This window comes from Sus scrofa, chromosome 12 (assembly GCF_054392235.1).
Source record: "Sus scrofa isolate SSC_HxYL_T2T_F1_AM1 chromosome 12, Sscrofa_HxYL_maternal_Yorkshire_Landrace_v2.0, whole genome shotgun sequence".
Lineage (NCBI taxonomy): Eukaryota > Metazoa > Chordata > Mammalia > Artiodactyla > Suidae > Sus > Sus scrofa.
This window is the reverse complement of record NC_139394.1, coordinates 12,972,001-12,991,170: the sequence shown is the minus strand read 5'-3', so window position 1 is coordinate 12,991,170 and position 19,170 is coordinate 12,972,001. Positions and strand designations below refer to the sequence as shown.

The 19,170-nt window shown below is 45.0% G+C and overlaps 1 protein-coding gene and 1 long non-coding RNA gene across 9 annotated transcripts in view; one reads left to right on the top strand and one right to left on the bottom strand.

The window, feature by feature from the left end:
- Positions 1-19,170, bottom strand: part of PRKCA (protein kinase C alpha) — a 386,878-nt gene that overhangs the window by 335,018 nt on the left and 32,690 nt on the right. The gene's annotated exons all lie outside the window — the stretch shown is intronic.
- LOC146398049 (uncharacterized) lies at positions 1,914-8,693 on the top strand. Its single transcript, XR_014820980.1, has 2 exons — positions 1,914-2,735; positions 3,928-8,693. It is a non-coding gene; the product is annotated as an uncharacterized LOC146398049 (long non-coding RNA).

Genomic DNA, 19,170 nt, shown 5'->3' with positions numbered 1-19,170 from the left:
TGCAACTGCAGGACACAGGTCTGTTGGTGGACTTGGAACAGTGTTTTTCTCCAGGTCTGGTCCACAGACCACCTCCGTCAAAACAGATTCCCGGAGTTCCCACTGTGGCGCAGTGGTTAACGAATCCGACTAGGAACCATGAGGTTGTGGGTTTGATCCCCGGCCTAGCTCAGTGGGTTAAGGATCCGGCGTTGCTGTGAGCTGTGGTGTAGGTTGCAGACGTGGCTCGGATCCTGTGTTGCTGTGGCTCTGGCATAGGCTGGCAGCTACAGCTCCGATTAGACCCCTAGCCTGGGAATCTCCATATGCCATGGGAAGCAGCCCTGGAAAAGGCAAAAAGACCAAAAAAACAAAACAAAAAACAAAAACAAAATAGATTCCCGAGGCCCACTCAGACCTACTGAGTCAGAATCTCAGAGGCTGGGGTGCAATTTTTTTTTTTTTTTTTTGGCCTTGCCCTCGGCATGTGGAAGTTCCCAGGCCAGGGACTGAAACCGTATCACAGCAGCAACCCAAGCCAGTGCAGCAACAATGCCAGATCCCTAACCTGCTGCACCATAGGGAACTCCTGAGGATGTATTTTTAAATGAGTCTCCAGTAGACTAACACACTGGAAAGCACAGCAGGTGCTACCTTCAAATGATGCATAATTAATAATCTCCCCCAAGCCCTACAGCCTCTACCCACATTCTAATCTTTCCAACTGAAGTCTCTGGATACAGCTGCTTTCTCTCCAACATTTGTTCAGACACTAGGCATCTGTTTTTCAGGCAGTTATCACCTTATGTCTCAAAGACTCGGGCCACTAGATGGGAACTTTGTTCTACTGTATTATTTGGTGGCCTTTTAAAAGACAGTGTATATATAACGCACGAGAACCCTGGTGGCCCAGGGGTTAAGGAATCAGCATTGTCACAGCTGTGGCTCAGGTTTCATCCCTGGCCCAGGGAACTTCTGCAGGTCATGGTGCAGTAAGATAAGAGTTGTTGTTCCCATCGTGGCGCAGCATAAATGAATCCGACTAGGAACCATGAGGTTGCAGGTTCAATCCCTCGCCTCGCTCAGTGGGTTAAGGATCTGGTGGTGTCGTGAGCTGTGGTGTAGGTTGCAGACACAGCTCTGATCTGGCGTGGCTGTGGCGTAGGCCAGCAGCTATAGTTCTGATGTGACCCCTAGCCTGGGAACTTCCGTATGCCATGTGTGCTGCCCTTAAAAATTTTTTTTAAATAAATAAAAAGGAAAATACCTTTTATTTGCTACTTGTATTCTCTAATACACATGATCAATTTCTGGGATTCACTAAGGAAAATACCTAAATGCTTTGTTTTTAGGGCAGCACCCATGGCACATGGAAGGAGCCTGCACTCCTATTCTCGCCCTTTCTCCGTATTAACTGTAACAGTGGCTGCGTGTTTCAGCTCTGGATTTGAACCCCAGCTTTGGTTGCTTATTTGCTTTCAAGCCAATACTTAGCTTCTCTATGCATTGATATTCTCTCTACAAAAAACAGTACCTAGAATTATGATTAGACTCTAAGCAGCGCCCACCCCACAGCTGACCCTGGGAGGGCTCAGTAAATATTAACCGCCCTGATTACTTCCCATCCCAGTCCCAAGTTTATCTAATTGTTTTATTCACTGTTTCACAAACTGATTACGTCTGTGTTGCTTTGGAGAATGAGATATATGAACGGACCCTGCCATCAAGGTAGCTTTAATCAAGGACAAGTGACAAGCTGAGTGGCCATATGTCCAGGTTTGTCTGGACAGTGGCGGTTTCCTCCTGTTTTCCCAGCTTAATTATTAATGGCACTCCCCCTTCCCTGTCAGGAGTGTCCTGGTCTAGATGATAAATGACAGGGTTCACACCCGTGATAAGACATCGAAGAAAAAACCACCTGGCAGTGTGGACAAGGTCCCACAGCAGTGATGCAAGCGACCTGGGTCCTCAGGGAGGCTGAGCTGGGCCCCAGTGGGGGAGATTGAGGACAGCGGGGACAGCGATGCAGCTGACTCAGAGGGAGGGTGAAGCCCACTGACCCTCGGTGAGCCATCACCCCAACCCCTCCTGGGAGAAAATGGACTGCACTGCCCTCGGTGACAACTGCAGGAGATAGTCATGCCTCTACAATCCCATTAAACTTCCACTGGACTAGGGAGAGGGTAGGGATGGAAGATCGTCAAAGCGTGAGTAAGATTTCTAAGCTTATTCACCATTCAGCTCAGCATCAGCTGCTTTACTCTGATGGGCATCTAGCTGCAGTCGGGCTCGGGGGCTCCCACCAAGAGAAAGACGACATCGCCTGCACGGGTTTCAGTTCTGCCCTGTCTCCCCCCCTCCCCTGACAGCTCTCTCACTGTTTTATGACCACTTTCACATGGTCTTCCCACCTACATACGAGGATCTCTCGGACCTCTGCAGACAGTCTTGGAAGCTCCCGAGAGGGGCAAAACCTTCGCGGCTCTGGGTCAGCGAGCCCGGGATGAAAGCCTAGCACTTAACGTGTTTACCTCGGCTCCACTTGGGCAGAACGTCTGATCGACAGACACCGACTTACAAGCTATTTCCTGAATTCCAGATAATACAGCTCTGACCTAATGCCTCTTAAGCCACCCTTTCATAGCCTCTCACAGAGAAGGTGCCAGTCCACGATCAACAGGGTGTTTAAAATAGGACCCGGAGTCAAGCTGGCCAAACACCCTCAACTGACGGAGCAGACAACCAACACCTATGGGGTGAGAGACTGTTCCTGGGGCAGGTGACCTGGGCTGGGCCGAGTCAGACCTCTGCCAGCCCCCTGTAAGACTCAACCAGCCAGGAGGCTCCAGAAAATCATAGTATTTTGTATTTACAGAGAACCAACCGGCTGAGCCCAAGGCATAGGGAAGTTCCCAGGCCAGGGACTGCATCTGAGCCACAGATGTGGCAATGCCGGATCCTTTAACCCACTGCACAAGGTCAGGGACTGAACTTGCATCTCCAGTGACCTGAGCCCCTGCAGTCGGATTCTCAACCCACCACGCCACAGTGGGAACTCCAAACCTAGTATTTTAAAAAGTTGGGTGTCTCTCCCATGTGTCTCCCCCTTATATAAAAGCAGCCCCCTTTTTATCCTTATGAGAAACATGAAATATGCCAAGGGAATAGTTCCAGGCCCAACGTCGCCAGTATAGTCAAAAATGGAGCCTAGATTTTTCCCAAATGCCCTATCAGCTCCGAGAATGGAAATCCAGTCACAGAAGTCAGCACAAGGTAAGTCTCCACAATGAGCTTCATTACCTTCAACACAGGCTCTGGTGGAACTGACCCTGGATGGATAGCTGGGATGTCACAGTGGGAGTTCAGTTCACAACACTGACCCGCCAGGACGACTTGCCAGCAATGTCAGGGGGCTATCATTGCAGGTTACTCCCCATGAACAGGGAGCTGTACCTGCAGGGTGATTTATAAACAGGGACTCTGAGGCCAGGCAGGGGGAGCCTCTTACGTGCTTATGTAGGGAGAGCATGAAGTCTATTAAGTGCCTGTTCTGCACAAGCAACTTTCGAATCTCATTTCAATCCATCAACCGCATGACTGGGTACTGCGTAGTCTCCACTTAACAAAGGGAGCCAAGCAGGACCAAGCTGAGTTCTGAAAACCTGGAGGCTAGCAAGCCCACAGCTCAGATCCAAACCTAGTCTTGCAAAACCAAGAACCAGTCACTTGGACTCCCTACGACTGCTTTTACTTAACCCAAATAAGTCATTTCACCACGAGAGAGACCTCACAAAACCATCTGACACCCTTCTGTCATTAAGGCTCTTTTAGAATGACAGCAGCTTAACAGAGTCTGAAGGACTGAAAGTATTCAGAAAGGAGTCACAACAGCCCAACCCCAAATCCTAAGCCTTCAAATTTTAAACTCATGCTTAATTTCTCTTTTAGGTCTGGCCATAGCTTTCACTGGATACCCTCCGTCTTCCTACATAACAGCCTCTGGCTTTCAGACCCTAATTTTTCACCTGTCCTCCAAGCTTTCATTAAGGTCTTATCTACCAGTGTGACCAGCAGCTCTTTGAGCCCAGGTTCCAGACCGAGGAATTCTTGGCCAAGGGCCCAGGCTCTTGTGAGCAGTGGTCTCTTCCTGCTCCCTGACATCAATATCCACCGAGAACACTGGGACCCTGCAGGTTTCCTTTAAAGAAAGCAGACATTGAACTCGATACAGTCCTGTAAAAAACACTTCAAACTTCCAAACTGTTTGCAAATTAAGGCCCGTTAATGTGCTTGAACTTGTGGCACCCTGAAAGCAACATTTTCAAGAGATTTTAGTTTTGCCCTGACGATTCTGAAAACTGGGGAGGAGCAGAGGGCCACCTGAACTGATCACTCTGACATGACAATTACTGTTATTATAAAGACCAACACAGAATAAAAATCCCACATGTGCTTCTCCAACCACTGAATAATTTAAAGACTTAATTAAAACCGTGGCTATGAAGAGCTTTTTCAAGACTGACTTGATGTCTTTCACTTTGCTCCTTCCATCCTGCTGAGCCAAAGGTAACTTCTTCAACCTCCCAGAGACACATACGAGAAAGTGTTCTCTGCCCTCCAAGGAAACCAGCCAGCGACGTGGAGTTCATTTTCTCCCTGTTGCCGCCTGTCTGCGAGTCACTCATCATCCTTCCCTTTTCTCTTCTAGTCCTGCCATGTCGCCCCTTCACAATCATGGCTCTAATTTAGCTCCGACAAGCTCCCTCCCACCAGTGCCTGTTTGTCAACACAGTCAATGGGTCAATGAATGACTCTTCTGAAGTCATGGTTGGTACTATCCCTGAAGACAACGCTGCCCCATCACCTTCTAACCTCCAGTACCAGGCCCCGGAAATGAGATGACAAGAGCAATTTATTTTTAATAAGCTATATCATGCAAAAGAGCTTGACTGGGAAAGTTACTCAGAAAACAATAAGTTTTGCTTTGAAGTACATTTTCTAACCATAGCAATCTACGTTTTAGTTACTCAAGATTTTAGACAACTTCCAGCTTCAAAAGGATTGTTTCCTTCAAGCACAAAGCTGCAACATGAGCCAAAAAGATCCTGTGTCAACCTGATCTGGAAGGACCACCTTAGAATACCTGCTTTTCATTCCATAAATCAAGAAACATGGGAACAGTGCCTTTTATAGCTAGGAAGATGATGACACTGAGGAGGGTTCTGTGGCAAATTTACGGCTCCCACAATCTTAATTACAAAGCCAACTTTTTTTTAAATTGTAGTTGACTTAGAATGTTGTGTTATTTTCTGCTATACAGCAAAGTAACTCAATCATACACATTCTTTTTCTCATTTATCTTCCATCATGTTCTATCCCAAGAGACTGGATAGAGTTCCATAGGCTGTACGGTACGACCTCATTGCTTATCCATTTCTAAATGTAGTTAAGTTTGCATCTACTAACCCCAAACCCCCCGTCCATCCCCCTCGGCAACAAGTCTGCTCTCCATGCCTGTGTTTGTTTTGCAGCTAGGTTCACCTGTGCCACATTTTAGATTCCTCCTGTAAATAATACCATATTGTATCTGTCTTAAAGACAACTTTAGAAGTACAAAGCATCCCAGTCATGAAATGGACACAATGTCTCCACTTGTATTTCTCTGACTCCTCAGGAAAGATAAGTTGCCCGTTTCCTATACTCTCTGCATATAAGCAAAAATTACACGAAGGCACCATTATTGCCCATGCTCCATTCCTAACAGAGAAAAGTCATTGCTCAGATAATGTTAAACGGTGCCTAATTAATCATTTATGTTAGGCTTTGGCATGAGTTTTAGACATCTGCTTAAATAAGGACGTGTAAGATAATCAGTGAGTATTAACCATTCATCACTTCTCAGTGGACACACACTGAGTAAAAATCGATTTTCTGTCAAGGGGAATGGTCTTCCTTTTAATATTCACTGCACACTGAGGATTACGTGAGACTTATTCTAGGTATCGGGAAGTAGACACAAAGCCCCAACCTATAGAGGAAAGCAAGTTATCAGGAACTCTAAGGGCAGAGTAACATCAGTAAAGGCAAGTGTGGTGGGTAAGAGCATCAACTCGAGTCAAATATACCCGTGATCCAGTTGCCGCTGATGAAAGGGGATTAAATGAGATCATGTACATAAAGCGCTTAAGTCCAGGGTCTGGGTCATCGACTCACACCCACTCCTTTTTCTCCTCCTGCATTAAGCTCTAAGAAGCCAGCAGGACTGGTGAAGCGTCCCCCCAAACCCCTTTTCCACACTCCTACAGAGCTATGTAATGCCCCAACCTGTTACCCCCACTGTCTCACTCAATAGATTCTACAAAATCCAACCTAACGCTGAATGTGGGATCCTTCCAGAAGGTGCTACCCAAATACCCCCAACGAGGCCTCAAGAAAACTGCTCTGTAAAGGCAAGAATCTATTCTGGGAACACCCAGATGTGAAGATAAATACTGCTTTTCAAGTGTTGAGTCCCCCTCTCGTCTCATGTTGGGATATATTTGTTTCTTACACAAGTCTTACAGAGAGACCCCTGCAGAGTCATGAACATACACACAATGTGAACCACGGCTTTTAAAATACCTGAGGCTCAGACTGTCTCAGTTCTGAAGGAATCTGCAAGTGAGGAGTTTTCCAAGGGTTCGCTGAGCCACCCGTGCAGGAGAATAAAGTCACATTCACTGACCTAAAATCGGATGAGGCCTGCAGAAGACCACGATGGGATGGGAAAGTGTAGCTTAAGTGCATACGAAACACAAAACCACTAGCTGAAGGAAGCTTTTCCCTCCAACTTCAAACATGACAAAGAAGCAAAACCCATTTAGGGTCCTGGTTTTACCAAGCTCAGCAACACGGAGGACAAGTTATTCTGAAGACGGGCTTGTGTGTTACTCCAGCTGCTGCTACAGTGGGAATGAGACATTTCTAGTTCTACACGTGAATATGAACGGTCCTCACAATCTAACTGTCTCCAGAGACACCCCGGCCATCACCGCTACAACTGCGGTCTAGGCAACATCACATTTAAGGGGTGAAAACAGTAAAAATCAGACTTTTAGACAATGAGCCTGCTTAAGTAGGCGTTAAACAGTCAGAGGCTACAAGGAATAATTACTTATTCCAGTTTCTCTAAAAGAATAATTGCAACATGCTTGTTTAAACTCAAAGGACTTTATGTGCAAGTTTATGCCTACTATAAATATTTCTATAATCCTTTTCTGTTCCCAACTCCCTGAGAGAAGCCTAAAAAATCTGGAATATTTTCAGTGTTGGCCTAGAATGAGTTATTATTTGGGACACAATTTACCAAGTCAGCACCCATCAACCTCCCCTTTACATAATCTACGCACTCACACACAATCAGTGTTCTGCTGCATAAAACCAAGTTGTACTTTTTAGGTGACAATGAGCCCAAGAATGGAAGCTCCCCAGAATATGGGACCCACATGGCTAGTCAGGGTGTCTTCTATAAAGAGATGAGGCCTTAATCTTGTTAGTTTTACAGATACTGAGAGGTCTATGTAATTACATGGAGCACTATATACTCCAAGAGGAGGCCGGGAATCCAGTTTTCTGTTCATGAAAACCCAGTTCTGAATATAAGACTATGATTTTATGTTATCTAACATTATATAACATGTATGTGATATATGTATTAGACAGAAACCTAACATATAACATGTGATATACGTATTAGAGAGAAACCTAACATCATATAACATGTATGTGATATATGTATTAGACAGAAACCTAACATTATGTAACATGTATGTGATATATGTATTAGAAACCTGAATTAAAGTGAGGCACGTCCCTGGGCTGTTGGTGATGAACGTTGGTGCCACTTAACCTGGGGAGGCGTTCTCTTTATCGAGGACCATCTAAGTGTCCCAACATCTACATTCACATTCTCTTTCGTTTACATCGATCTTCCCGGTGCATTTTGAGAATGGAAATTTAGAATAAAACTTTCTTCAAAATTTGCCAAACAACTTTTAGTTTTAAGCTGAGCTCAGCTGAGCCAGAAAGGCAATCAACCAGAGCGTTTCCACTGCGATGCAATGGAAACAAATCCAGCTAGTATCCATGAGAATGCAGGTTTGATCCGGTGTTGCGGAGCTATGGTGTCACAGACACGGCTCGGATCCTGAGTTGCTGTAGCTGTGATGTAGGTCGGCAGCTGGAGCTGATTCAGCCCCTAGCCTGGGAACTTCCATATGCTGCACATGTGGCCCTAAAAAGCCAAAAAAGAGCCATCATACGAGGACACGCCATTGAAAATCATTAACACTGCAAATGTGGGGTTCATTTCATCATTCAAGGCAAAACGTCTCCCTACCACGATTTTTAAGGCACTCTCAACCCCAATACCCTGTTAAAATTTCTTTCCAGCTCCTTAGACTGACATAATATAGGCAACTATGGAAATCAAGCATAAGAACACAACTGTTAGTATGAAAACATGAAGCTTTTCTTGTGTGTGCGGGGCCCCTTGGACGAGATTCGCTGGATGAGTTGGTCCATGATGAGACTTCGAATTTGAGCAGAGCAAATGTGCCATCGCTGGGAGAGGGGAAAAAGTTTTAGAAGACCAAGAAGGTGCTGGTACATGTTTTGAATGCTGAGGAGTGAAGACTGCTTTCCCAGAAATTATTAAATATTTCACACTATAAAAAGAGCAGAACAGTTGTGTTTCTTTCATCGGGTTAGAGTTGAAGCTTTAAGGAACTGGGTAGTCATGTACCATCTATTCATTACTACGTGCTAAGAATATTCTCAGGACTAGAAGAACAGAGGTGAACAATTCTGATCTCAAGAAGCTTACACATTTTTGCAGCCACTGACAAAGCATCCGTGACATCCACCTGGCACACAGGATGACATAGATTATCCCATTACAGGTGGACTCGCTCCACCTTTCTGGGAATATTTAAATCCAGTCCTCAGGAGTCCTCGTCGTGGCGCAGTAGTTAACAAATCCGACTAGGAACCATGAGGTTGGGGGTTCCATCCCTGGCCTTGCTCAGTGGGTTAAAGCTGTGGCGTAGAGGTCGCAGATGCAGCTCGGATACTGCATTGCTGTGGCTCTGGCGTAGGCCAGTGGCTACAGCTCTGATTCGACCCCTAGCCTGGGAACCTCCAATGTGCTGCGGGAGCAGCCCAAGAAATAGCAAAAAGACCAAAAATTCAGTCCTCAAAAATTGTTTTTAGGAACTCCACTGAAACAAGTATACTCTGCCAAATTTCTTCTGTTCAAAATGCCCCAGAGATCAAGTTATAAAATGGTAAAATATTAAATGAAGAGCAAAAGAAGATAACTAGGTAACTGTCATATTAATTCAAATTAATACCATTACACTCTTGTTTATGTTACCCTTTTCTTTGCTTACAAGTTCACCAGAAAAAATCTCTCACCAAAGAGCTTACCTATAATCCTGCTCCCATTCATGTGCACAGCTAAGGAACCATTTACAAAGTAGACCGGTTTTCTCTTCTAAGCTAGTATGACAGACTATTCCAAGGCACAGCATTAAGAAATACCATTTAATTCATTAGTTTGTGATAATCATCTACCAAGTAGATATCATGAACTCACTGTATCAAGAGCCTGCATAATCATTCTCTCATTTCATAAGCACAAAATCCTCTGAGAACGGTCATATCGTTTCCATCGTATAGACAAGAAAACCAGCCGGGCCCGTATTCAGCCTTATTCTACTTTGAAAAAACCCTGTAGCCGGTCCACCTTCATCAAGTAAAATTAAGAACACACATTTCTTAAGATAATAACAACTTAGATTTAGAATGCATCATTGATTGGCATTTTGTTTTCGCCTCTGCTTGCCTCCAACTCAGGACAGATCTTAATTCAAAACTGACATTGCATCCAAAGTTCATAGCACTAGAAAGTATAATGGTAATAAGAACAAAGCTAAATGCAAGACAGTTGGTCCAAGATACGGCATGAGTGAGATCACTGGTGCCTTTGGTGCCCACTGACCTGTTCAAACACCTTCCCTCTCTTTCCAATTCCTTTATCCTGGACTTAGAGCCAGCATTCAGGAGCTATGACTCAACTGAGAGCTGCTGACTGGAACCTGTTTACCTCCCAGCAGCCCGGCCCCAAAACATACCAAAGACACTTCTACACCCAACAAGACTCATTTTACAAGTTACACTTTTTACCAAAGGGTCATTTCTAGCTATGTCTTGTTCACTTTAAAATACCTACATGATGTTTCAATGTTCCATTATACAAATGTGGTTCCCTTTAAAAAACTGAAAATGCAAAAAATCAGAAAACGATGAAAAGTTTACTGTCCTCTGTCACCATCACCATTCAGGTTTTTACCTGCAGGGTTTATTAAACCACTCGTCATATTGTAAAATATAATTTCTTGTAAGTGGCAGGGTCTGTTTTCATATTTGAAAGAACAGCAGTTTGAATGAAAATGTCGTCTATGTGAATGTATAGCAAGTGGTCATCACCAAATCTACCTTAAAACTGGACATAAAGGATGCTTTGGATTTCTTGCTATGTTAAGTGAATCCACAATGGCAAGTCTGCTATACCAACATCTTCCATATTTAAGATTCCTTCTTACAGAAGGATTCTCCGAAGCTGGATCAGAGGATCCAGTGACGCAAGATGATGAAGATGGCCATGATGATGGTGATGGCGAAATATTCCAGCCACAGAAAAAAAGCTCAGAGCACGATCTAACATCTATGCGCCCATCAGGCTGAAATTTAGAATTCAAGACCCCGCAGCAAAAGCAGAAGTACATCAGAACTCCACTCCATCACCTGTGGACAAGCAGTTGCAATACTTAACTCGAAATGTCCTAGAAATTTACTGGTTCAATCTACAGGGCAAAGAGGAGTCTCATCCCCTCCCGTACTATAGCACTTCCCTTGGTTTTCATTAACACATTCAACAGGGGTTTTAAAGGGTCTGGGTTAGCTGCCGGCTTATGAATTAGAATGGTCTCAGTTTTAAAGACGCCTTCTCCGCGTGTATATATAAACTGAAGGACAAAAGTATTCAGTGAGAAAAGCTGACCTATAGGAATTTGGAGGATATTGTTGGCAGAGACCATAAAACATGCTTCTTATTTCAAATTAGTATTTCAGAAAACACCACATGCCAAAGATCATTTCAATTTTCACTGTCTTCTCCCCCTCTGGCAACTAGGGTTCATAATGGTTTGGTAAAATGTAAGCACGTCTCAACAAGCATCCTGTTATGATGCTGAAAATTATCAGCAATGACGATAAAAATGATGCTTCTCCCCCGACTACACTAGAAGATAAAGGAATATGACAAAAGCAAAAGCATAGATGAGAATCAAATTTCTGCTTAATCATCCTTTTTCAGAGAATAAGTACTTTGTGCAAGGCAGTATCATCTTTTAATAGCCATGAGACATATTACTATTCCCTCCCGCTGCTTCTCTGCTGGAAAAATAGGATTAGTAGCCTAGAGGGAAGAGCTTAAACTGAATTAATCAAGTAGGCAGTCCTAGGGCAGAGGAGCAGGGAAGACACAGCCCAGTCTCCTGTGACTACACATCCTGCAGAGTAAGAAACCCGAGTTTGTATTTGCAACTAACCTAAGAGGGGTTTTAATCCTTATTCAAAAAAGACTCCAAGTGACCAGTCAGACTTCGGCTGGCTCAAAATACAACCTTACAGGAGTTTCAGAAGGGTCCCCATGCAGCTATTTCTTTAATTCAGCAATACTTAGGAAGCAACCACCATTTTAAGCATTACATATATACAGCAATGCAGGACCCAGAGGCTGCATGCAGGGAGCAGTTAATGTAACTTTATCCTACCTTTTAAGAACCCTCGACAACAAAACTGAGTCTCTGCAACTGAAGCCTGACGTGTTGCGATAGAAGTTACCCTAGAGAGCACCGTGGGCCACTCTTTCATTCTGTGAAAACACCTCTGCAGAGTAGAGATGGGCATTAACGAACATTGTCTAGAAAGAGTCCATGTTCACATCTGCAGCCACGGCCAAGGGCGTTCTCCACAAAATGGACAACATGAATGTTTAGGAACCTGAAGCCCAAAAAAGAACTTGCAAGGTGGACTATAGGACATGTTCAAGAGTAATACCAGCCAAGTAGTAAGCCACCTATTTCAATGTGACATCCTAACTACGAACAATGAAAAAGACAAGTCTCACTGATAGAACAGGTCTTAGCAACTGAAGATGAAAAGGATGAAAGGGCCTGAAGTGCTATCTAGACACTTGTTTTGAGAGTCTAGAAAAAGTCAGCCAGGGCCACAAAAGCTCAGAGCAAGCCACAGGAACCTATCATTGTAATTCATTTCCAAGTATTTTCCACATTTTCTATTGGAGAATTCCTTGGTGATTTCATTAAAGTCAGAAGGGGGAAGCAAACTCCCTTCCTGAACCCAATGACCCGACTTTATCTGCTGTGTAAGGGGAGGGACACCAGTCAAAAACTCAGGACATCCCGGAGAGGTTCCCGAGAGCAATTATAAAAATTAGAGATTATGATCAAAGATGAACCATCAAAAATGGTTAAGCTTCACCACAACGTGAAGATCTGCTCATATCATACTTAACGGCAAGGATTTCAAATGTTAGATCTAGGACACACCCTTTAACCAGGGGACTTTATTAGCTCGATGCACTCGTAGGTACCCAGCTGTAAACAGATCTCGTGAGCATCCAGCATGAAAACGCAACTGTGTTCAGAGCTGCCAGGTAAAGTTGGTTGACAACGAACAATCATCTTTAACAAATGCCTAACCTGATGTTAAAAATGCATTGCTGAAGGGTCCTATCGAAGATATTTCTGAAACATCAAGTGGACGGATACAACTTTCTCTAAGAAAACAGAGGGTACAAGAGGGTTGCTCATCTCTACCGCTCCCCTCCTCCCCAAACCCCCAACAACAGCCCAACTCAAAGAGACCAAATTTAAGATGGTTTTTTTCCTGACATGCTCCAGAGCTGTCCATGCGAATTCTACTTTGACAAAATTACTATTTCACCACCAGCATGGTAGAGACAGACAAGACTGGGCTGCCCTGCTATGAAAATTCCATCTCAGACAAGGATGGGTCCTCAGGGCCTCACAAAGACCGGGGCGGGGTGACAGGTGTCTTCTAAGGCAACTATGGAAAGTCAGTAGGAGACAAGGAATTCCAGCAGGATCAGACCCAACTTGCTGAGCTCGGCAGCCTTGGCAGACTATTTCCAGAGTCCCGAGATGGCTCTCGGATGCTGGCCTCTTACTTCATCCCTTTAAGTTATTCGCTCCCCAGACTCCTTCCCTCTAGGTGGAATTTGCTGCATCAGAGTGGGCAGCTGACCAGGCAGGCCGACCATATCCTCTCTGCTGGGAATTTGAGCTGAGACTCCTGTCTCATTGACTCTCATTTGAACTTGGGACTGGCACACTCAGAACCTGACGGGGTGGTTTTAGAACCTGAAAGCAGGCAAGTGCAGAAAGCCCAAATGATACCATAGAGAAGAATAAAGCCAATTCAAGGAGGGAGGGGAGTGGACGTGAGCCCTACCCTGGTTCCAAGCCCCTCGAAGTCTGGCCACATTCCCCGTCCTTGGTCCCATGAAGGGCCCTGTATATCTGTACACAAAAATTCTGCTTTTATGGCTACCAGGAGTTTGAGTAGGCATGTGGGTATTGTCACTAATGAGACAGTTTTTCAATGAGTAAATATAACATCTAATGATGTATACCCCCAGTAAGAGAGCCTACGAGACTCTTCAGCGGCATGGACAAGAATTCACTTATTTCCAGTTTCGAAATATTTTGTAGTTCCCCGTAACCCTTTCTACAACACGGCTTCATACACAGGAGGAAGCTGAAGCATCAGTGGAGTCACTTCCCCAGCCCTAAGGGATGGGCTGTAAAATCTAAAAGCCTTGGGGATGCAAGGCTTTACTTTCATCATCTTCAGATTCGGAAAGTCTCACAGGCTGAAAGCACATCCCAAAGGAACAGATACAATGGTGAGAAAGCTCATTCAGGGCTCGGAAGCAGGCTGCACCTCAACTCTGCGGGGGCCAGGTACCGTCCAGCCTCTAGGCCTCACCGCCGCTGCCCGCTGGCTGATGCGCGTCCACAGCCTGACGGGGGACGTCAGGACTGTGCTGATGCTCCAGGTTTGCCGGCCAGTCAGTTCGGCTGTACTCACTGAAGCACCCACACACTCTACAGGCAATGCAGTGACTAACCCCGCTATGTACCAGGCTGGGTACCACGTGGTGCCGAGTACAGGGGCCATTAGGACACATGCTGCCCAGAGTTCCTTCCATCAAACATTTAATACTTTAGTAAGAGAAAACTGATCCACAATTTCGACGTCCCGAAGCAGACGATGAGGTAAGAAGAGAAGCAGGGTACACTGCAGGACAGCACAGCAAGAGCTGTCAGCTCCGCGTCCTGGGGAGAGACGGAGGGAGGATGTGGGACACACAGACCTCAGGACTTAAGGATGCTCCTTCACCTGTCATGACTATCCAGCGCCAACACCGATGCTCGCCACCCCCCCAGGGGCAAAAAAAGTTTTAAACATCTTCAGCTGTCTTCATTGTCTTCATTTAAGAAACCATCTCCCCTGTAATGACCCTCTTCTGTCTAAAGGGCCACTGACACTCACCTGAGAAGGAGCCCAGCCTCATGTCTGGGGCGCCCTGGGCTGGACACCTCCCACCCCCCACCCCCGCCATCCTCTCAGGTCTGACATGCACAGCGCCTACTAGGCATCCAGGCTTTTCCTCAGGACCATGTCAACCTCTGAAAAGCCAGTTCCCAATTGAGAAAGTTACCACTGAGTGTCCCCCATCTGTGACCTGGCTGAGCTGTAAGCAGACGCCTGCCGGCACCTGAAAGGCCATCACCCAAGCTTTAGTTACAATATCCTTTTTCACTGCCCAGGAGGCGCTTGTCCTCCCCCCCTGCCCCCGACACCCACCCACCAGCTCCTAGCGTGCATTTTTTTTTTTTAACCTCTGTAACTGAAGAACCTCATAGGGCCATGTGACAAGAGTGGCCTAAAAACCCTAAGTGTCCAATTCCAGTGGCTGTGGCTCACTTTTCATGTTTCACACACAGAAGACGTTGACGAAGGCCCTAAAAATAAGAAACGCTGGAGGCAACCCAAGAGACACCTAACACCCAATCAGAGCTGCAAGTGAGGCGGCACCAGCGGTTTTTGGGAGCCAGGCCAAATGTTCTCCTGCTGGGGGAGCAAGGTTAGTGCTGGTGCCAGGTCAGCGGCCTGGACAAGGCCCCAAAACCCAGGAGCTGGAGGACCAAGGGGCCCCAGAAAACCCTCTCCAGCCTGCCAAGATCCAGCAGACCCCTCACAGCCAAGCCATCAGCAGAGAATGATGCATTTCCTCCATCCACCGGGCCAGGAGAAAAGGGACAGAGGATGTGACAACTTACTTGCAAACCTGTCTGGCCTCGAACGAAGACAGGGAGAAGACAGGCGTGTGTGGCAGGATTTTTCATGTAAGCTACAGGTTTTCCACTCCTTTCCTAAGGGGCACATGGCCTGCCAGATGCAGAGGCATCCTCAGCCTCGGGGGGGAGACTAGTGGAAATCCATCATTTGCAAGAATTAACACGTGTACGTGTGTGTGGTTTTAGGGCTGCACTCATGGCACATGGAGGTTTCCAGGCTAAGGGTTCAAAATCCTACACCAATGCCAGATCTGAACCACATCTGCAACCTACACCACAGCTCACAGCAACACTGGATCTTTAACCCACTAAGCGATGCCAGGGATGGAACCTGGGTCCTCATGGATGCTAGTCAGATTCGTTTCCTCTGAGCCATGACCAGAAGTCCAACTTTTTTTTTTTTAATAAAGTTTGAGCAAGAAACACTATTGTCAAAGTTTAAATGAAAGCACAAATACCTGCTGCCCAAGGTATGAGATTATTATTCGATGACTGTCCACTCGAGTTAAAAGGGACTCTAGTTATACACAAGAAGGCAAACGGTTCTCCACTTGACAGGATGCTCCTTAGAGAAGCAACCTCAGCTCTTCACATTCTGGCAGTGTCTGGGGCACTCTGGACACTAAGAAATGACTGAGGTTCTCAGTGTCGCAAAGGGCAATGGCTTCATGAAAATTCTCAACCCAACCCCAGATACATTCTCAGTTAAATGCTACATAAAGGTTGGCACCAAGTATTTTCAAGACCTGTAATTTTTAATTGTGTCGTCTGGCTTTTCAGCTAAGCCACTAAGGTGGAGAGTCATTTTACCACTCCATTATCCACAGGAAGATGATTCGCTCCTTGGAGTATCTGAACTTCGGACAGCCCACCCCCCTCCAGAAGAGATGTCAGCTGTCTGCTGTTCGAGGCAGGGAGTGTACAAACCAATGGCAGCACAGTAGAAACAAAACAAGGTAGTGAGGCTGGTATGTCTTGAATGCATGTCTAAGATGAATATGAATCTGGAGTTACACGTTGTTTTGGACAATTGGTACCACATTAAAATTCCTACTAAATGGAAACTATCTCCCAACTCTTCAAAAGTCTGCTTCCAAACATGAGCCACCAATCTCCAAGGGGCCACACAGCCAAACTATCTTCCCGATAGTCATCATCTGCCTCCTTGACACTTGCGCCCGATGGTGTGCAAGCAGTGGTGGCAATAAGACAGCTGGTGCCTTCGCATCAATCAAGGCACCAGAGCCATACTGCACTGGTAGGCATTTACCATCCCACCATGAACTACCAATTTTTTTTAACGCCAGCTTCATATCTCAGAATGTCTTGAGAAACCATTCAATGTTAGTTTTATGTTAATATCCCATGGGATGCGTAAAGCACCTCAGATTTCTTCTGCACATGACGGTTGGCATGTCCACTCTTCCCACGGATCACATCCACTTGAAAGAACCAACAAACTGGTTATCCAGACTTGGATATTTGGCAAATACGCTCTTGGAAACGAAGTGAGCCAGTCATTTGATGGACAAATAACTGACAGTATTTATTGCCTATGATCAGAATCAAGCTTTCAAAGGAAAAATAAGATTTTCAAAAACTTGCACTTGCCATGAGCTTGACAGCTTCCTGATACCTAGAGGGTTTTTGGTGAGATTGATGGTGATGTTAACTCATTTTTTGATGTTTTATAACGAAAGGTGTCAACACCCAGAAGGCCTGCAGGACTAAATGAACTAATGTTTCCCAAACCAAAAGGCTGAGGTCACGAGCATTTAAAAGAGCCATTCGACACCTGAGACCAATGGACACAGATATGGCTTCATATTCTATACCGCAACTAATTTTTGTGAAACTCACTTGCCAGCTATCAATATTGAAGAGTACATCCACTTACGTGCTACAGCTAATACTCTTTTCGTAATTACACGTATGTGACACATACTTCCAAAGCAACATGTCACAGAAAGCAAAAGCAGCCAAGAGCGTAAATGCGTTTCAGTAAGACAGACATTGAGAGATTTCCCATATGCATTTTTTTGTTTTGAATATAATCCTTTATCATAAAAGTATGGAGTTTATGCTCACATGTAAAGGCTTTATCATTGTTCCTTTGTTATAAATTTCCAACTTCATTTTTCATTTCTAATAAATACTGGTAGATAAAATCCACATGAGCAAAGACCATTTGGAGTCTCCAGTAATTCGAGTAGAAAGGAGTCCTGAGACTTAAAAGTTTAAGACCTATGACCTTAATATAATTTATATTAAATTCAAAATGTCAACTCTTATTTTCAAATAAAAATGGGTTTCTGGTCTAAGACATAAGTGGTATTCCACGAAAGTTTGACTTTTCAAATACACACTTTGCTCTAGTGTCTTACAGCCTGTCATTTTTCTGACCGTGCCCACTGCATGCACAAATTCCCAGACTGAACCTGAGCCACTGCAACAATGACATAGCTGGATCCTGAACCCACTAAGCCACAAGGGAACTCCTGATTCTTTTTCAAGTGTTTAATTTCTGTTCATTTCCAGATTTCTTTGGAGTGGAGATTTCTTCACCTTAAAGCTGAAGGCTATTGTTGTAACCATTTTTCCTGTGCACAATTTCAGGATAATGAAATTTCGTAAGATGAAGAGAACTGTCGATTATCAGAGGGACTATGACACAGACACCCCTCTGACACTTTCTCCTCTCCCCCACAGGAGAGTGGTCCCATGCCCAGGAGCTCTGGGGAAAGCCAGCTTCTAGATGAGAAGAGGGAGCCAAAAAACCCCCCAGCTGTGCTCAAAGTGGAGGCTCCCCTATTGGTAGGATGATCCAAAATTTCAAGGGTTTCCTTGCAAAACTAATCAGGCAAGTGATGGCATACATAAACACGACTCAGGAACTCATTAAGATGCCAGAGGAAACAAAGATAACTGTCCATTAGTCACACAGGCTGAACATCAATGACCGCTCTGAAAATTCAACATCCTAACAAGGTTTTTAATTCAATCGCTACCTAAAACACACCAACAGCAAGCACCACTCCAGACGCTAGCAAACTGCTGTGGGAGGAGAAGATGGCCACACACATCTCAAATCCAACTTGGGCAAAATAACGGCATCTGAGGCTTCTGCCGTTTCTAAAGCAAAATGAGGGATAAGAGTTCCTAACAAAAGCCAGCAGTAGAGGATAAAAGGGGGCATTTAGTGTACAGCAGAGACAGGAAATAAATGAGAAAAATCCAAGGGTAACCTTGAAAGCTGCACGTGCAAGAGAAAGGACTCAAGAGACCTGACCAGCGTGCAGTGTATTGATTCAGTAAAGATTAAGTACAAAGCACTAAGAAAAACAGGTGTCACTTTGTTTCTGTCAACCAACAGGAACTTGTCAGTACAGTGGAAAGCAATGCAACTGAGTCAAATACAGACAATTCGAATCACAGTTCCGCCACTTACTATTAACTTACACCTTCTAAACCTCAGTGTTCCCATCTGTAAAGTGGGAATATGCCAATACCAATCTCAGAGGGGTAGTTCTACGTTACCTAGCACAGGAATATGCTAACAACTCCTGGGTGTACTGTACAAAAGCCTAAGCACCAGGCTACATTTTTGTAAACAGCACATAATAACTGGTGAAGGAATTAAGAGGTAGATGACTGGTCTCAGTCAACCAGGGAAGAGGTC